Source organism: Sapajus apella, unplaced genomic scaffold (assembly GCF_009761245.1).
Source record: "Sapajus apella isolate SASKATOON/1434 unplaced genomic scaffold, GSC_monkey_1.0 scaffold19, whole genome shotgun sequence".
In the NCBI taxonomy this organism is placed as follows: Eukaryota; Metazoa; Chordata; class Mammalia; order Primates; family Cebidae; genus Sapajus; species Sapajus apella.
The window spans coordinates 16,573,953-16,593,336 of record NW_022436959.1 but is presented as its reverse complement, the minus strand read 5'-3'; the positions used below and the strand labels follow the sequence as shown (position 1 = coordinate 16,593,336).

The window sequence follows — 19,384 nt, the reverse complement described above, 5'->3', positions numbered from 1 at the left end:
ACACGCACACGCACACGCACACACACACACACACACACGGCAAGACTACATCACACACACACACACGGCAAGACTACATCACACACAAACCCCTTGACTAAAATCTCTGTCTTATCAATAAAATTGATACCGATGAGGAGAGTGGGTATCCCCAGGGCAGAGTACCTGATTTGTCGTCTTCGTCCTCGTTGCCCTCTTCCTCCTCCTTTTCCCTCCTCCTCCAGCCGGCTCAGCCGCCAGCGTCAGACTCTTCCTTCGGCGTCTCGGCGTCTCGGCGCGGGGCCTTCCAGGCGACAGGCGACAGGGGCCCAGTACCCTTCGGCCGGAAGCACGCAGCGTGGCTTCCGGAGCCCTCCTGGCCTCTGACTGCCTCGCAGCGCAGATTCTTCCTAATCCTCTGGTGAAAACTGCGGCACAAGATGGCCGCAAATAAACCCAAGGGGCAGAATTCTGTGGCCTTACACAAAGTCATCATGGTGGGCAAGTCAGCTCAGACTCTACAGTTCATGTACGATGAGTTTGTGGAGAATTATGAGCCTGCCAAAGCAGACAGCCATCTTAAGAAGGGAGAGCGCGACGGGGAGGAAGTCCAGATGGATATGGTAGATACAGCTGGGCACGACGACTTTGATGCAATTAGAGAAAACTATTTCCTCTGTGTCTTCTCTATTAAATGGAATCCTTTGCACCTACAGCCGACTTCGGGGAGCAGATTTAAGAGTAAAAGAAGATGAGAATATTCCATTTCTACTGGTTGGTAACAAATCAGATTTAGAAGATAAAGGGCAGGTTTCTTATCATCAAAGCACAAACTCCTTTCTTATCTTGCCCGTGCTAATAAATATAATTAGCATTGCCGTTGAAGGCTCAATTGACTGAAATTACTTTAACATTTTGGAAATTGTTGTATGTCACTGAAGCATGAATTAGAACTGCAGTGAAATTCAAATTTACTTAAAAAAGAAGTTCATGTGACTTCACCAAGGAGCAAACTTCAACTTATTTCATAATTGCCTACAGTTATCATGGTCCTGAATGTAGCATGTGAGCTTGTGTTTCTCGGGCAGTCTTTCTTGAAATATTAAATAAAGAGGTGAGATGGGGGTGAGGAAAGGTAGGAAAGAGGACTTCCTCTGGTGTATATTACAAAGCTCACATTTTATATCATATTAAAATGTCTTGGTCTACTGCCTTGAACAATGACAATTGCGAACATGATAGTTAAACTGTACCACTTTTTTAAACCAGTGTTTTGCAAAATTTAGAAGAAAAGGTTATTGGCATGGTTGTTTCATGTAGTCAAACTGAGAGTAATTCATCTGTGAATCTGCTTTAATTACCTGGTGATTAACTTAGAAAAGTGGTGTAAACTTGGAAATTTCTGAATATGCCTCAATTTAGAAACTGAAAAGTACCCGGTTATGTCATTCTGGGTGTGTTCTTACACCAGGGGTCCAATGCCCCATGTGTCTTGGTGAGAAAATATATTCCCAGAATGGAGTACAGATTTTGTTTAGAAGATTCTTGAGAAGTAACTGCCTGCTAGGAGTCTGTCCGAATTTAAAATCTGTGTCATACTCTGGTTCTTGAAAATAAGATTCCAGAGCTCTTTGATTGCTTTTAATAAACTTAAAGGTCATTTAAAATGAAGGGCCAGCATATACTTGTAAGATAATTTTCGACTGCAAGGATTCAGCACCAGTTGTGTTCGAATGAACCCTCTTTTTCTCTAAGATGCTCGTCCCTGGAGATTACTTTCTGCCAGTGGTGAACATGTAAGTGTTAAGTTTTTTAACTCCTGGGAGCAGGGCACAGGAAGAAAATGTCAATAGTGCTAATGCATTTTTTATTGTTGAATGAAGAACGCTGTAGCTACATTTTCAGAAGTTTTCATAATGAAAAACACTACATTTTCATCATGAAGAACACTGTAACTACATTTTCAGAAGTTAACATCAAGCAGTCAAACCTGGGTACAGTGTAGAAAATGTGTTTGGTACACACTGACCAAACATCAGGCTGCGTCCCCCTTGTGTGGTATTACTGCTGGAAGAATTCCAGCACGCTGCTTGTGGACATAATTTCAGTGGGAAATATGCCACTGTCAGATAGTTTTCTCAACTTTGCAGTGGGACTACGACAGTTGATACAACAAAGTATTTTTTTTTTTCTTTTGCTCACTCCTAATTTCAACAGGTCAAAGATGTATTCAGGCATTCCAGGCAACAGGTGTGTATGTAAAGTTAAAAATACGCTCTCTAGAAACTCCCTCTTTAAATATTACATCCAGCTTCTCATGTTAAATATTTGTCTTTAAAGGGTTTGAGATGTACATCTTTCATTTTGTATTTCTTATAGGCTATGCCGTGTGCAGAATTCAGGTTACCAGTATAACACTGGCCAGCGGGCCCAGCAATCTCCATGCGTACTCATTACAGTCTTTTTTTTTTTTTTTTTTTTTTTTTTTGAGACAGAGTTTCACTCATGTTACCCAGGCTAGAGTGCAATGGCGCGATCTCGGCTCACCGCAACCTCCACCTCCTGGGTTCAGGCAATTCTCCTGCCTCAGCCTCCTGAGTAGCTGGGATTACAGGCACGCACCACCATGCCCAGCTAATTTTTTGTATTTTTAGTAGAGACGGGGTTTCACCATGTTGACCAGGATGGTCTCGATCTCTTGACCTCGTGATTCACCCACCTTGGCCTCCCTAAGTGCTGGGATTACAGGCTTGAGCCACCGCGCCCGGCCCTCATTACAGTCTTATTTAACCAGAGGTCCTAACCACTAACACTGTGACTTTGCTTTGAGACCTTTCCTTTCCTGGGTACTGAGATGCTATGAAGCCACCTGTCAAAGATACATCATGTGTCTTAGGCTAATGCCACTAACAGATTTGTTTATTTGTAATCAGAGCCACTTAAAGACCAATAAACTTCTTTTTAAAATATATATATATTTAAATTAAATAATAAATATGTATAATTGATACCCACAAGAACAAGTAATAATTATATTTTATACAAATAAGCAATAAACAATAAGCCTGTACATTTTAGTCACTTAAAAATATTTACATAGCTTCTGTAGTTTCAGGCATTGTTTTAACAGCCTTTTTAAAAAAGTAACTGATTTACTCTCATAAAATATCTTATGAGTTAGATGCTAATATGATCCTTCTTCATAGATGAAAAGGAAACAGAGAAGTTAAGTAGCTTGCCCCAAGTGGCACAGTAAGCAGTGATGGAGCCAGAGTTGGAACTCATCAGTCTCGTTCTAGAGTCTGTTCAATGCTCTGCCTTCTTTCTAATAATCCTTTATTATTGATTAGAAAATTACTAATTTACATCTTATCAGAATTTATATCTGCAAAATTTTCACCAAGTTAAGCTTGTTAAAACGAGGTCATGTTTTTTGCAGGGATGTGGATGGAGCTGGAGGCCATTATCCTTAGCAAACTCATGCAGTGACAAAACCAAACACCACATGTTCTCACTTTTAGGTGGGAGCTGAATGGTAAGAACACATGGACACATGCAGGAGAACAACACACACTGGTGCCTACGGGAGGATGGAGGGTGGAAGGAGAGAGAGAATCAGGAAAAATACTGGGTGCTAGTGTTAATACCTGAGTGATGAAATAAGCCACACAACAAACCCTCATGACACAAGTTTACCTATGTAACAAACCTGCACATATACCCCTGAACTCGAAAGTTTGAAAAAGAGACATAGTAGCCACAAAAGAAATGACAAAAGCTCAATCAGCACAGTTTGATAGGAACTGTGATTTAATAATTTCCAGAATTCTAAGTAATTTCCATCAAAAAAGTTGATGGCAGTGAAAACAACTTCTGAAAACTAAAATTTTTTTTAATTAAGAGACATAAAGATGCCATACAAAGTAGTTATTAAAGAGTGAAACAAGTTTCATGGAGTTTGCTTTTATATACTAGCCAAGATAGACTCAGTAATGAAATGGTAACAGATAGCAACCACATTTTAGTCTTTTGGTGATTTGAACTGAAAAGCTTATTGACATGTATTGAAAGTCTCAACAGAGAGTAATGGTACAGAATCCCCATCGACATGTGACAGACATGTAGCATGAATGTCATTGTCTGAGGTGTCAAGCATCTCATATTTCATTGACCACAGCAAGTCACATGCCCAGGTCTCCCTTTAGGCAGGGTGTTCCATGCTCTGAATACTCAGAAATAGGGGATCCACTTATTAGCAAGCAGTTAGTTCAATCAAAATTCATCAGCATGTGGTTCCCAGATAAATATACAAAATTAGCACTCTGATTACAAGAAAGACAGAGCAGCAGGAAATGCCTGCAGGGCAGCCAACCAACATTTTCTGCCACCATAAATGCTGGCAATAATAAACGCAATGACAAAGCCAGCATTCATTAAGAGCTCAGAAAATGTCAGGCACTGTGCTTCTTATGTGTTTTGTCATTTAATTCCCAAGTCCTACAAGGCAAGCACTTTGTTGCCTATGTTACAGAAAGGAAAACTGAAGAACGAAGGGTAAAATATTTCTGCAGGTCTTAGAGCCCAGAGCCCATAAATGTTGAAGCTGAGACAAGAAACTAAGCAGTCCAATCAATCTCCACTCTTAGAACTATGCCCTCATTGTGCTTCCCTTCTGATTGCGCTCGATTCAGAGCATACAGCACTTTATCTCTGGATGTTGCAGGCTTTGCAACGGTATTCATCTGTGGATCTTGAGTGCAAAATAGACTTTGACCCTGGTGGTTTAGCTATAACTGGAAAGGACAACTTCCACAAAATTTTCTCATAAAGCCCGTTGCCAAGATCATCGAGAACAGCATGTGCTCTTCCAGATTACAGTGATAAGAAGCTTGATGTTGCTGAGAGCCGCAAGTCCTGATGAAGCAGCACTTCTCTAGGAGAGGGACATTTCCGCCGGCCTCTGCTGAATCCTGTGCTTTGGCTTCTTCGGGAGGAACTGACTGAGACTACTGGAAAACCACGTCCATGGGATTCATGCTGTTGGAAAGGCCGTCAGCAGGAAATGGTCAATTGATTTCCCTAAACCCACGGAGCTTGCAGAGGGGCACTGCTGCCATTCTGTCTGGACGAAGCCATGCTATCTACTCACTTGAAGACTATAAGACCCCATCCATTTTAAGGCAAGAGTAATTGAAGAAAAAAGAATCTCTACCTAAATAAGTTGTATTCAAATAATTCATCTACACCTGGGAATTTACACCTATCATACCAAAATAAAATATAGCTAGTAGAGCATTGGTGTCTGCTGAGCTGTAAATCTCTTCAACAGGTGCTTGTTGTTATGGGCTGGGAGACACTGATGATAATGTCCTTAAGCCATTATCCCCCTCCAACGCACACACACATCCCATGTCTTCCTTATCTTGCCCTAGGCTTTTTTTTCAAATCAATTGGATCTCTTTCAATACTCTACACCCCACTTCGAGGCTTTCTGTCATCCTTGGGGTACACAGGGCTCTGTGAGGAGGCCCTCAGAGCTATGAATTCAGGTTCTTCATCAGTCCGTGGCTGATTTGGTATTTCCACCTTATGGGATTCTAACAAGGGATTCTAACAGGCTTCTAGTCTCCTCCGGCTATGCAACACGTAGGATACTCTAAGATACAACAAATCTATTCCTTTCTGTTTGGGAGGTGGGGAGGTTAGGGAGGACTGAGCAGGATTTGGGTTTCTCCTGCGAACTCTTACATCACCATAGGTTGTGTTGATTTGGGCATAATCTCCATGCCCTTATTACCTTCAAGATTTTGTATTCTGATATTCAAGCCAAGCATTTGAACTTTAAAACACGTTATCTGTCTCAAGCACATGGCTTTTAGGACTTTTGCCTTTACTATGAGTTTTTAAGTCCATCTGGCATCTAACTGACATCCGCTTTCTAAGCAGTACCTGCTCTTCCCCTAAGAGCAATGTGCAAAGACAATTTTATGGTGGGGGAAATGTAATGGGTTCAAAGCTGCCCCGTAGAAGAGCAGGAAGGCGGTGTCAAGAACTCTAATGGATCTCAACATATTGTTTGTTAGATCTGCTTTCTGGAATGCCGAGTGTTTTCTCCTATTTTGAGACTATGCTAATTTATGTTGCATTTACTATATGCCAGCAACTTCCATGGCTTTATCCTTCAGTTCTCACAGCAACATTATGAGTTGAAGCTTTTATCTCCTTTCACTGATAAGAAAAGGGAGTCTTACAGACATTCATTAACTTGAGGAAGTTCACAAAGGCAGTAGGTGGTGGAACCAGGCACTGTGTTAGTCTGTGGGTGTACGTAGATTAATGACACAAAGATGAATGCATTGACTGGTGTAGGTATCAAACACTGAAATGAATCTTGTAAGCACATTTGGCTGGGACTATTATTGAGGTTAACACACATAGGTGGGCCATTTAACTAAGGGTTATGGAAGACTTCCTACAGAAATTCACACCTGAATTGATTTATGAAGGATAAGCAGAAAAGTTAGACTCGTGAAAAAAGAAGAGGAAGGAAAAGAAAGGAATTGCATGAACAAAAGCACAAGGGCAAGCTGAAAGAGAATGTTTTGCTCCCTGTTTTAGGCTTTTTCTCCAGTTACCTACAAGTGACCCAAAATTTCATACCTTATAACAACGTTTATCATGCCCATAAGCCTACAATTTAGACGGGACCTGCTGGGAATAATTATTCATCTATGCCCTGTCTGGCATCATCTGGGACAGCTCAAAGGCTGGGAATGATTCAACTGAAGTTGACATCTAAGTTGGCATTGGCAGTAGGCTGAGACCCTAGTTGGGTCTGTGGGCTGATAATCATGCTCCTGGATGGCTCATGTGGCTGGGCTTCCTCACAGCATGTTGGCTGGCCTGCAAAAGAGAGCATCCTGAGAGACAATTAACCACGTGAAAGCCATAACGCATTTTAAAATTTATTTTATTTTTATTGATACATAATATTTGTACATATTGATGGGGTACATCAGTATTTTGTTACACAAATACAATGTGTAATGATTAAGTCAGGGTATTTAGGATATCATCCCACAAGCATTTATCATTTCTAACTATTATGAAATATACAATACATTCATAACACGTTTTTTACTTAGCCTTGTAAGTCATGCAGTGTCACTTCCACCATATTCAATTTGTTGAGACAGCCACAAAATGCACCCAATTTCAAGGATAAGAGGAACGACTTCAACCCTGAGAGGGCATAGCAGCGTTTTGGAAAAGCATGTAGACCTGAAAATATGGCTGTGGTCATTTTTCAAATGTACAATATGGTATAACTCTAAACAGAAAAGAACAATATAAAATGCAAATAGAGCCACTTTCCATAACTATACTGTATCTTTCTTGATCTAATCACACTATTAGCTGCAAGAGATCACTGATTAACTCATTTCTTACTAATAGGGGATTACTAGCAAAATGCCAAGAAAAGAATTTAAGTCATTTGCCAGGCATCAGCATGCATTATGCATACAGTGGGCTAAGCACAGTACATCCCGTCATTACTGCACAAAATGCTTGTTGTGTTTTCTTGGCCACATGGCAAACAACCATTTATAAACTTTCTGTAACAAAGACTGATCTAGTAATTGTGTCAGAAGGTCTTAAATGTATTCTTGCAATTGAAAGACCATTTCAAGCTGTTTGTCCCAGCCGCCACAGGGACCTGTTTTACTAAAGGCAGTATTAATAAATCTTGACCTGCCGGGCGCGGTGGCTCAAGCCTGTAATCCCAGCACTTTGGGAGGCCGAAGCGGGTGGATCACAAGGTCAAGAGATCGAGACCATCCTGGTCAACATGGTGAAACCCCGTCTCTACTAAAAATACAAAAAAATTAGCTGGGCATGGTGGTGCGTGCCTGTAATCCCAGCTACTCAGGAGGCTGAGGCAGGAGAATTGCCTGAACCCAGGAGACGGAGGTTGCGGTGAGTCGAGATCGCGCCATTGCACTCCAGCCTGGGCAACATGAGTGAAACTCCGTCTCAAAAATAATAATAATAAAAATAATAAAAAAAATAAAAAAATAAATCTTGACCAAAAATTTCTAATGATTTTGCAGAGCCATTTCAAGAAAGGTCCTTATGATTTGTAGAAATATTCTCAGAATGACTTGAATCATTTACCTTCATCTCACTTACTACAACAATCATAGCTCCAACGCCATTTAATTGTAACAGATTATAAAATGCTGCATCCTACAAGGCCCAGAATGCAAGCGGCTCCATAACTGCGGGCCATGTAAATGAACTGTAAGGTTGCTACGCTCAGGCAACTTGCAGTGACACTAAAATGATTAGAACCATTTCTCCTAGAGTCATTTAACTTGAAATCCTCAGCTTCTTAGTCACCACCTCTCCCCTCTATGGGCTTATCAGAGACCCAGTAGAGAAGCAATGATTCTTCTCTGTCTCCCACAGTGATGAGAATAGACATAATGGAGACCAAAGGTGGACATAAGCCCTTTTACCATGGAATTTACATTCTACAAGGAGTGACAGACATTAATCACACAGTTACATAAGTATGAAATATAAAGGAAAAGGAATAAATTCTGTGAGGTGAAAGCTCCAGGTTCTATGAGAGTGTATTGTAAAGAAACTGATGTATGTGTAGAGAAGTCTTCAAGGAGGAAGGGTGGAGGGAGAGGAGATGGAGACAGAGAACAACTCGAGCAAGAGCCTGAAGCAGGAGGTACCTGGTGAGCTCAAAGAACTAAAAGAAAAAAAGGGCATGGTACCAGGATGCTTGGACCTGTGGCCCTAGATGACCTGGGGTGGGGGCCCCTTGTCCTGAGAACAATAAAGGGCCATTCACAAGGTTTAAGCCTGTAAATATTTTAATTAATTCTATTCAGGAGCTCGTAATCTTCAACTAGAGAAAGCCGTGTCAGAGTAGAACAGTCTTTTTTTGCGTGTTCCCCTTACTGGTCTTCTGCTATAGTTTGTTACCTGAACACTACTACACTACTACTGTTGTCCACTTTCTGTAGTTTATGTGTTCTCCTTAACATGACTCTTTCTCCTGATCTATATGCCACTAAAGTGCAATTTTCATCACATCACTCTCCTTGGAAACTTTTAGAGGCAAATGCAGGATGGAAGGTAAATTCAAACACTCCTCTGTTTGTTCTGTTTCTATACAATCTCTTCTCACCCTCACCACCAGCTCTAGCTTTACCAGAATGAATCTTTTTTTTTTTTTTTTTTTTTTTTTTTAGAGACAGCATCTTGCTGTGCCGCCCAGGCAAGAGTGCAGTGATATGATCTCGGCTCACTGCAACCTCCGACTCTCTCGGGTTGAAGTGATTCTCCTGACTCAGCTTCCCGAGTAGTTGGGACTACAGGTGCACACCACCATGCCTGGCTAATTTTTTGTATTTTTAGTAGAGACGAGTTTTCACAATATTGACCAGGCTGGTCTTGAACTCCTGACCTTGTGATCTCCCCGCCTCGGCCTCCCAAAGTGCTCAGATTACAGGCATGAGCCACCACACCCAGCCCCCAAAATGAATCTTCTACTTCATCCAAATTCAGTATTTTTTTCCCCACCATTACACAAATGCTCATGGCATGCCTCCTTCTTGAAATGGTCTTGCTCTCTTCCTACCCTACTCTTATTCATCCATTACAACAGCACCAAAGTCCCACATCCGTGGAAGCTTCCATGGCCAGAACAATTTACATTTATTTCTCTCTCTGGGATCTGAGAGCTCTTGTTACCTCTGTCTTCATATTTGCAACTGGTCATAAATGAATGCACTCTTGTGATATTCTGTAACTATTCAGATAGGTTTATTGTGCTTCCATCAGGGAAAACACAGGTTTTTTGTTATCAGAAGCCACATGTTCTATATTGCTCCTGGCTCTTAGTTGAAGGGTAAACTTCAGGGAAGAGGACAGTAGTCATTCAACCGTTTCAAACAGAAACACTAGAGCGTGAGCCATTCTATTTCGTGAGCAACAGTGACATCTAGTGGTTGTTAGGTTGCATGGCTTTTTCTGACTAATAATTGGACCAGGCATTTATAAAGATAATATCACAGAATATTTCATGAACCCAAGTTATTCCCACCAACTACACTGCTTATGAAGGTATGTCAAATATGGATTTATGTGTTCCGGCTGCCCAAAGGTTTCCTCTACCCTCCTGTGGTCCAACGACCCACAAACTGCTGGTAAAAGGTCTCCGCGTGTGCTCCTTGCAAACCACAACTTCCCTTTCCCGTAGGAAGATCACCAGAAGTTTTCACGGAGATTATGTGATTTTTAATTTTCTGCTTCCTGTGAAGATAGAGGTTTATGTGGATAAATATTTATTTTGGAAATAAAGTATATAATTGAGTTGGAAACTTGAGATGATAAATACAATAACCAGAGTAGAAACGCGCTCCAAAGCCAAATGAGAGAAAGTCAGTGTGGCGTAGAGGAAGTTTGTGGGCTTTGGCTTCTGAGGGACTTGGAATCAGACGTCAGCTCTTCCCATAAAATCACGTGGTCGTTATGAAAGACTGACGTCTCTGGGACACCATCTTTGCATCCCAAACAATGAAGGCGGCCTACATACAGCCTACCAAGCTGCTTTGGGGAGGCATCAGTTAAATCCTGTATAATAAGATTTCGGCCTGGAGTAGGTAGCCCATAAATAATAGCTATTTTTATTGTTTTACATTTTACTGGAAATAATTGTCCTCGTCTTTCCAATTTGCTTTTTTTTTTTTCTTTTTTGAGACGGCAGTTACACTCTTGTTGCCCAGGCTAGAGTGCAATGGCACGATCTCGGCGCACTGCAAACTCTGCCTGGAGGGTTCAAGCGATTCTCCTGCTTCAGCCTCCCGAGTAGCTGGGATTACAGCCATGCACCATTATGTCCAGCTAATTATGTATTATTAGTTGAGATGGGGTTTCTCCATGTTGGTCAGGCTGGTCTCGAACTTCTGACCTCAGGTAATCCACCCGCCTTGACTTCTCAAAGTGCTGGGATTACAGGCATGAGTCGTTGCACTCAGCCACAATTTGATATTTTTTAAAACAAAACACCTGGGTTTTTTAAATCTGAAATTGTCAATCACTCATTCTGATCTTCATTTAAATTAACTCGTTGCTTCTGATTTCAGATGCTTATGGTGCAAAATAATAAGGTAAGGGAAAATATCTCAAATCTCTGAAAATGATGTAGGAATTCTAATCTGCCATAGACCTCAAAATCTGAATAATAATAAAGCATTTAGAAGAACTGGAGCAGACTATAATTATTGTTATATATAGCAGCTGAAAAAGTGACCCTTTTAACTCAAGGAAACTGGCTTTGTGGAGGGAAAAAACAGGCCCAGGAATAAATATGTAAACAAATTGATCAGAAGAAAATACTAAGTCCTGATTTGTGTCGCCCCTGTGGACAGCATGGGAATCACTATCACCCTTACAAAATGTGGAAAACGTCATCTTGGTCTTCTAAGCTTTACCTGAACCTAAGGTACAGCAAGAGCTTGTTTCAAAAGTTTACTTTTTTGCTTGTTATTTAGAATATAGCAAACATTTTTCTTTTATTACGCATTATTATATACAATAGCTTATTTCACAGCCAATTCCACAGATTAATGCCAAAGACATTCAATTACATAACTCCACAAATAGGACTGGCACAGATAGGAAAAATGAACAGTGCGGTTCCTTTGGGAATATCAGAATAACAGAATTCCTGGGCTAAAGAAATCTGAGATCTCCATTCTAAATTCTAATTGAGTAGATGAAAAACACATCTCCCAGTTTCAGCTCTAATGTGGGAGCAAATGATCCTCTCCCGACTTTAATTCAACCGTCTTCCTCTCCTTCTCAGTATTATAACAGAAATCACAGGAGGGCAGGGGGAAGATGGACAGAAAACATGGCTCTAATTCATTGGTGACGGCAGGGTTAGGGGGAGGGCGTGGGAGTGTTAGTTATACCAAAACCTCAGGGATGAAAACAGCCCAGCTGTATTTCATGCTCACGTTAATGATCATTGCAGTTTGGCTGTATCTCTATTCTAATACTTCCTCCTTCTGGGATTCAGGCTGAAGAAGCAACTACTAACTACTAACAAGGACATGCTATTCTCATGGCAGGGGGAAAAATTAATTAACAGATGAGATAACTCTTGAAGTTTCTACTTAGAAATGGCACAGACCTCTTCCATCTACATTCATCAGTCAAAGAAAGTTACAAAGCTAAGCCAGATGTCAAGGGGATAGTAAGTGTACTCCTCACAATGAAAGGGGCTCCAGAGAGGGTATAGTGAGGAGGGGCAGCAAATAATTTGGACACATAATGAAATATGCCACATTTATTGAACATAAGCAGATCGCTTAAGGTTTCTTAGTCCTCAAACTCAACCAAAAGTCAGATGTAATAATCCTTTCCAGCCTAATCTCAGGTTTGCAGTAAAGTCAAGACTATGATTATGGCAAAGACAACCACTTTCAGAGATTCTGTCCAATAGGTATCACGTGGATCCCTGGTGTCTCTCTTGTTTAAATGCTCCAGAACTGAGAGGCACTCTGGTTAAGTTCTGATTAATAGTTTCCAAACCTGGCCACTCAGAAACCCAGAAAGGTCTCAGAAAACACACACTTCTTGGCCTTATCCCAAAGATTCTGATTCAGAAGGGCTTGGTTAGAGTTCCAGATTCTGTATTATGAAAAAGATCCCCAGGAGATTCTGATGTGAAACTAGGTAGGGAATCTCTGTGCTATAGGATTCTTTTTAGCAACAAAATTCTGTAACTTATAGTCAGTAACTTCCTCCTTCCCCCATTTTTTTTTGTTTGTTTTTTGTTTTTTCTTTGCAAGGAGGGAGGAAGGGTGTTCTTTGGTGAGCAGGTCTTTGCAAACTTAACCACAAAGTCCACAGAAGCTGAGAGAGCCAAAGAAAGGCTGACATATCTGCTTTCTCAGGCAGAAACATTTAATGGGGACTTATGAATGACAAACAAAAGCCAATCAATTGGCAAGAATCAGAATGGCAAGAATTTGGTTAAGGACAGAATTTATAGTAAGTATGTGTTTAGGATAACATCAGGTTGTTTTGACCTAAAGGCTAGATTTACAGTAAGTATAGGAAAACAGAAATCTTAATTCATTCCCACTTGTCAACATGGTGGATTAGCATCCAAGATGGAGTCACTTTAGCCTCCACAGAGAAATTTTTGTTGCATTACTTGTGCAACTTTATATTTGAAACTTTATTATTTGTATCCAATCTAATACAACTTTAGATGGCTGAGTTTACCAGGGAAAAACAGTAGGTACTGACTTGCTCATGAGGAAGCCAAGGAAAATTTTCTCCACTGGAGAGTTAGGTGACAGAAAAGTAAAGGGCAAAGATGCTTCAAGTGACTGTAGAGCACTAACTGCAGACAATAATGATGATGGTGGTGATGATAAAGGCTCCCATTTATTCTGTGAACAATTACTTGGCTTCACACAGTGTCTCTTTAAATCTGCAGGACAATCTAACTAAGTAGGAAATGTTGCATCCACCTTAATGATGAAGGAATGAGGTGCCAGAAAAGTTAAATTACACAGCCCAGAAAGATAAAGCAGGATTCATGCTTACATCTGCTTAACCTCAAAGCTCAGGATCTCAGCCACTACACTGTCCAGACACCAGTGTCCCCTAAGCCTTCCAGGAAATTCCCTCAAAAAGACCATAGGAAAAGAAAGAGGAAAAGCCAATGACAACAAAAGCGTCAAGGAAGCAACAGATTTCACTTTGTAACACCTCCCAAGCTGCAGAATGTCAGTGGTCACCCCTCATTGCTCTGCCCCACCGGCAGACCTCCCTCTCTGCTAGTATCCCTGCGGGGCAACACCCTAGATCAACGACCACAAATGTCACCATGCTTTCTCATTACCATGTGCTTTCATAGCTGTCTCATTTACTATCCTCAGAAACACAAGTATTCAATACAGAAGCCAAGGATCATAAAGATTGAGGTGATTTATCTAACTTAGGGTTTCCTAACTTAGGCATTATTGCTCTGGATAATTCTTTGTTGTGGGCTCTGTCCTCTGCATTGTGGCGAGTTTAGCAGCATCTATGTATTCTACCCACTAGTGCACCTTCTCCTAGTCCCTGCCAATTGTAACCACCAAAAATGCCTCCAGACTTTGCCAGATATCCTCTGCTGGGGTACAAAGTAACCTCTAGCTAAGAACATAGTGGACATACAGTGATGCAGCAAACAAGCAGAAAATATGTTCTGACCCAGATCTTATGACTACAAAACAGTGTGTGATCCATTGTACCCCTGAGACTACAATGGAACACTGAACTTTAGAATTTTATGTCACAGAATTTTAGAACCATAGAATTTTTAAGGTCCCAGTAACATCAGCAACTTCCTTATTTTGCTGATAAGCAAACCAAGGCTTAGAGATGTGAGGTGACTATCACAATTCTATGGCTCAAAATATTTTAAAAATGATTTCAAGCAAGCATTCCTAAGATTCTTGGCAAAAGTCGTATTACTGATACACATCCACGATGGGCACATCTTGTCCTGTGGCCACACCAATTTACCATCCCATTTGTCAAGAGAGTCTTTCTAAAACACACAGGTTAACTTTATTTATACCAATGCTAAAACAAGTCATGCCATACCTCTGCCACACCTTCATGTTGAAGACTTTCAGTCATCTACACATGTTTCTGTAGTTCTAAAAGCCAGACTTCCAAGAAGCACAAAATCTGTTAGAGGGATTGGGGGAGGTAAAAGGAAAACTACAATTCTAATCAGATGAGGCCATTTGAAAAATGGGATAATGCTGTGCTCGAAGAGCCCTCCTTCTCGGCGTTCCGTTCTCTGACCCCTCCCTCCTTTTTGGTCTGTATCCTGATCACTTTTACCCTATAGCTGGGGCCTCTACCCAGATCCACTTTTCTCAGAGGCTCACTAGACAGCAATAGTTCTGTGTGGAAAATTATCCTTTTCATCAGGAACCAGTGAGATCTTAGCCCACCTCCTGCTTTCACGCCTGTAGTGGCAACAGCTGAGATACAGTTCTTTAGTTACAAATTTTCTCAAGTCTACACTCACAATATTTGAGTGCTTGGTGTTCCAAGGAAGAAAACCAATTATTACTTCTCTTTGGCCACAGAGAATTGCAGAACACATGGACTTGGATGCCAGATGTTGCCATAGAGTTCAACTTTTTCTTGCTCCAAATTAAAAATGCCTTTGTAATACTTAGTCTATTAAGAATTTAAAGCTGCTAAAGAATGCCTTTTGATTCCTAAACAAGTGGTAGAATATTATTTAAATGCTCCAGGACTGAGAGGCACTCTGGTTAAGTATTTATCAGAATAAAGCTAGTACATAAAAACCACCAACACCCACCCCCAGCACACACACACATGCAACAAGTACATCTAATGCATGAATTTAAGCATTTGGCCTGTTTTATAGTGACCATACAGGTACTTCCCCTTGTACTAATTAGGTTTTTTTATTTTCTGTATTTTCTGATGCTTCGCTGTCTTAGGACCTTGCTGACCTTAAAAAGTCTGTCCCTCCTAGGATCAGTTAATTCCTGGAGATAGAAAACAACTCATTCCCCAGGAATATACCTTTTATATGCAAGCCAACCAATCCAGAGCCCATGTCCCCAGCCATGTGCTTTATCAGGCCGTCATACTATCCCCCTACCCTAATCACTGCAGGTCCAGGTACCAGGCAACTGGAGACACTATTCAAATTAGCCAATCCTAAACCTGTTTACTTTGCCCTGCCTTTCCAGAGGAAAGCACAATAAAGGTTCTTGCTGAAGTTTTCCCCATTTCTTCTGCCTTCTGACAGACCCCAGTGCTTACCCATGTGGCCCTACATAGTGGCCATGCCTTCTGTTTCCAGGGATCTCTGAAAATAAACTTCTTCCTTCATGATAGCCATTTTTAGCTCTGTGTGTCTTACCACATATGATTAAAACAAGTCCTGGGTTATTTTATTTTATTATTTATTTATTTTGAGGAGTCCCACTCTGTCGCCTAGGCTGGAGTGCAGTGGCACCGTCTTGGCTCACTGTAACCTCCATCTCCTGGGTTCAAGCAATTCTCCTGCCTCAGCCTCCTGAGTAGCTTGGATTACAGGCATCCACCACCACGCCTGGCTAATTTTTATATTTTTAGTAAAGACAGGGTTTCACCATGGTGGCCGAGCAGGTCTCGAACTCCTGACCTCAGGTGATCTGCCCACCTTGGCCTTCCAAAGTGCTAGGATTATAGGTGCAAGCCACCGTGCCTGGTCAAGAGCTTTGAATTTTAAAATAGATAAATTTGGTTCTGCTACTTTAAAAGTTGTATTAACTAGACAACACTACTTAAGTCATCTAAGCCTCAATTGCCTCTTATGAAAATTGAGTTAATAAACCAATGATTAATGAGAGCTCAGGGATAATAGTAATAAGATTTAATATTTATTGAAGCATCTGTAAAGTTTTTTCACAGTACATAACTCAGAGTAAGTGCTTCTAGTGGGAACCATTATTATTATTGTTAACTTTAACAGTAAAGCAATAAATTTTTTCCTAATGTAAATGGATAACTAATGGATAAATGATTAGTCATCATCATACTTGCTTACTTTATTAAGAAACTGAGTAAACATGAAGAGACTACGTAACTAGGCTCAGATCACAAAATGACTCTATGGCAGAGTTGGATTTCTGTCCTGTCCAAGACCAACCCTTCTCCAGAGATCACTACGATTCTTTCATTTCACTTCAAATAAAAAACTTTCATTTGGGGAATCCCTTGCAGTGTTTCATGGTTTTGCCCCAAATTCTCTCGAGTCTGGAAAATTACTTTGTGTTCCTATGTTTAATATTCTGCATTTCTGTTAAAGATGAATTTTTGCTGAGTTAAAGGCCCACACAGTTCTTATAGCTTCCAATTTGGAAACAACCCTAAATCTGTGGTGGCTTTGAGTTAGTCTTGGCAGAACACTTCAGGGTGGGTGGCAGGATTTTTACGGGTTTCTTTAAAGGGATTCTTTAAAGAGTATATTTAGGCTCAAACCAAAGTAAACTGACCATCCTATTCCCATAAATTTTTAGCAAGACAAGGGTTAGAATTCAGGGGAAATGTGGTAGGCAGAGTCTACTGAGAATTTGGTTGATATCATGGGCCATAAAGTGGTAGCAAGACTATGGTGATATTAAAAGAAACTTTCTCACAAAGACATTTTAAAAACTTTTTACTCCTTCATGTTCCCATAATATTAGAGTTGTTTTCAGTATATTAAAATGTGGATATTTTATATCTATATATACACATATACACACACACTCACACATTCAAAGTATACACACACACACACACACACACACACACACACACAAAACAAGCACGGGGTTATTTTATTATTTATTTTGAGGAGTCTCACCCTGTCACCTAGGCTGGAGTGCAGTGGCACCATCTTGGCTCACTGTAAACTCCATATCCTGTAACCTCCATCTCCATTTCAAACATACTTTGAAAGTTTGTGTGTGTGTGTGTGTGTGTATACTTTGAATATATATTTATACATATATGCTTTGTATAAACTATATACTACATGTTTTCAAAGTATATATGGTATACTATATACTTCAAATACATACTTTATATATATACTTCAAATATATAGTGTATGTATATACTATATATACACAAAATGGTATATATAAAGTATATATACATATATACTATTTAAAGTGTATATAGTATATATAAAGTATGTGTGTATATATATATATCCACTTTCAAAGTATATATAGTGTATACTTTATGCAAATATATATACACAGTTTGTGTGTATTATATACTTTGTATGTGTTTGTATATATATACTTTGTATATGTATATATACATACTTTGTATCAATGCCAAAATATCGTGTGATAAAATTGATGTTTTGCTGAATATCAAATCATAAAATGAGCTTTCAGTATCAAATAATATCTGCATATTGTTATTGAAAGGGTAGTAAAAATTTGAAAGTGTAATATAAAGTGAACAACCAGGATTTTCAAACACTGCCAGTTGCTAATAGCTCCCGCACTCACTTATCTACTTATCTACTTTGTTACATAACTTATCTACTTTATTAAATAGATATTTATCTGAGATAAGTACAAGACAAAAATTTGTTTCTCTAATACTTTCTTATTTTCTTCATAGCTTTTATATTTTTATGACAACTAAAAATATATATGATTTGGGGGTTTCTAATCCTCCGGAATATTTTAGGTAGCAAACATATCCTGCTCTGAATTCTTTTTCATGCATTGTGCAGAATTCCAAATGGGACATTTTCTTGAATGAAATCATGGCCCAAATATAGTTTAAAACTTAAAAGTTCAGTATGTTTTATAATAATAAGGCTAACATTAGTGATTTTTACATCCAATAACTATAAAATTTAAAAGAATAAAACCATTTTGTTTGTATTTTACTGCATCTTTCAATCACGTAACTATTATTTTTAATAATCTTCCGAAATCCATCTAGCCAAATTATCTTGTCGTCTATGACTACTTACTCAAATTTATTTTAATGATTTTGAATTGTTTAATAATTGATATGTATTGAGAAATACTGATTTTCACAAATATCGTTGTTTCAGCCATTGCTCTGGCAATAATATATATACACATCAACCTATATAAAAACATTGAGAACAGCTTTATTTACAGTAGACAAAACATGGAAATAACCCAAATATCCAATAATGGGGGCTAATTAAACAAATTTCAGTACATTTATACAATGGAATATTATTTACCATTAGAAAGGAATGAACTGGCTGGGTGCAATGGCTCATGCCTATAATCCCAGCACTCTGGGAGGCCAAGGCAGATGGATCATAAGGTCAAGTGATTGAGACCATCCTGTCCAACATGGTGAAACCCTGTCTCTATTAAAAATACAAAAATTAGCTCGGTGTGGTGGCACATGCCTGTAGTCCCAGCTACTTGGGAGGCCGAGGCAAGGGAATCAGTTGAACCCAGGAGGCAGAGGTTGCAATGAGCAGAGATCATGCCACTGTGCTACAGTCTCAAAAAAAAAAAAAAAAGGAATGAACTACTATACATGTAGCAACATGAGTAGCTCTCAAAACACTATAATGATCAAAGGAAGCAAGACAAAAAGGAGCACATATTGTGTTATTCCATTTATATGAAAATACTTAAAATGCATATCCCATATATACTTACTATATACTTATGGAAAGCAAATCAGTGGTTGCCAGGGCCTAAGGGATGGAGGAGAGATGGACTAGAAAAGGACACAAGAGGACATCTAGAGTTAAGGAAAATGTTCCATACCTTAATTGCAG

General features: G+C 39.7%; 1 pseudogene; it reads left to right on the top strand.

Moving 5' to 3' along the window:
* Positions 1–312: 312 nt before the first annotated feature.
* On the top strand, positions 313–879 carry LOC116557288 (annotated as a pseudogene).
* The last annotated feature ends 18,505 nt before the right edge of the window (positions 880–19,384 follow it).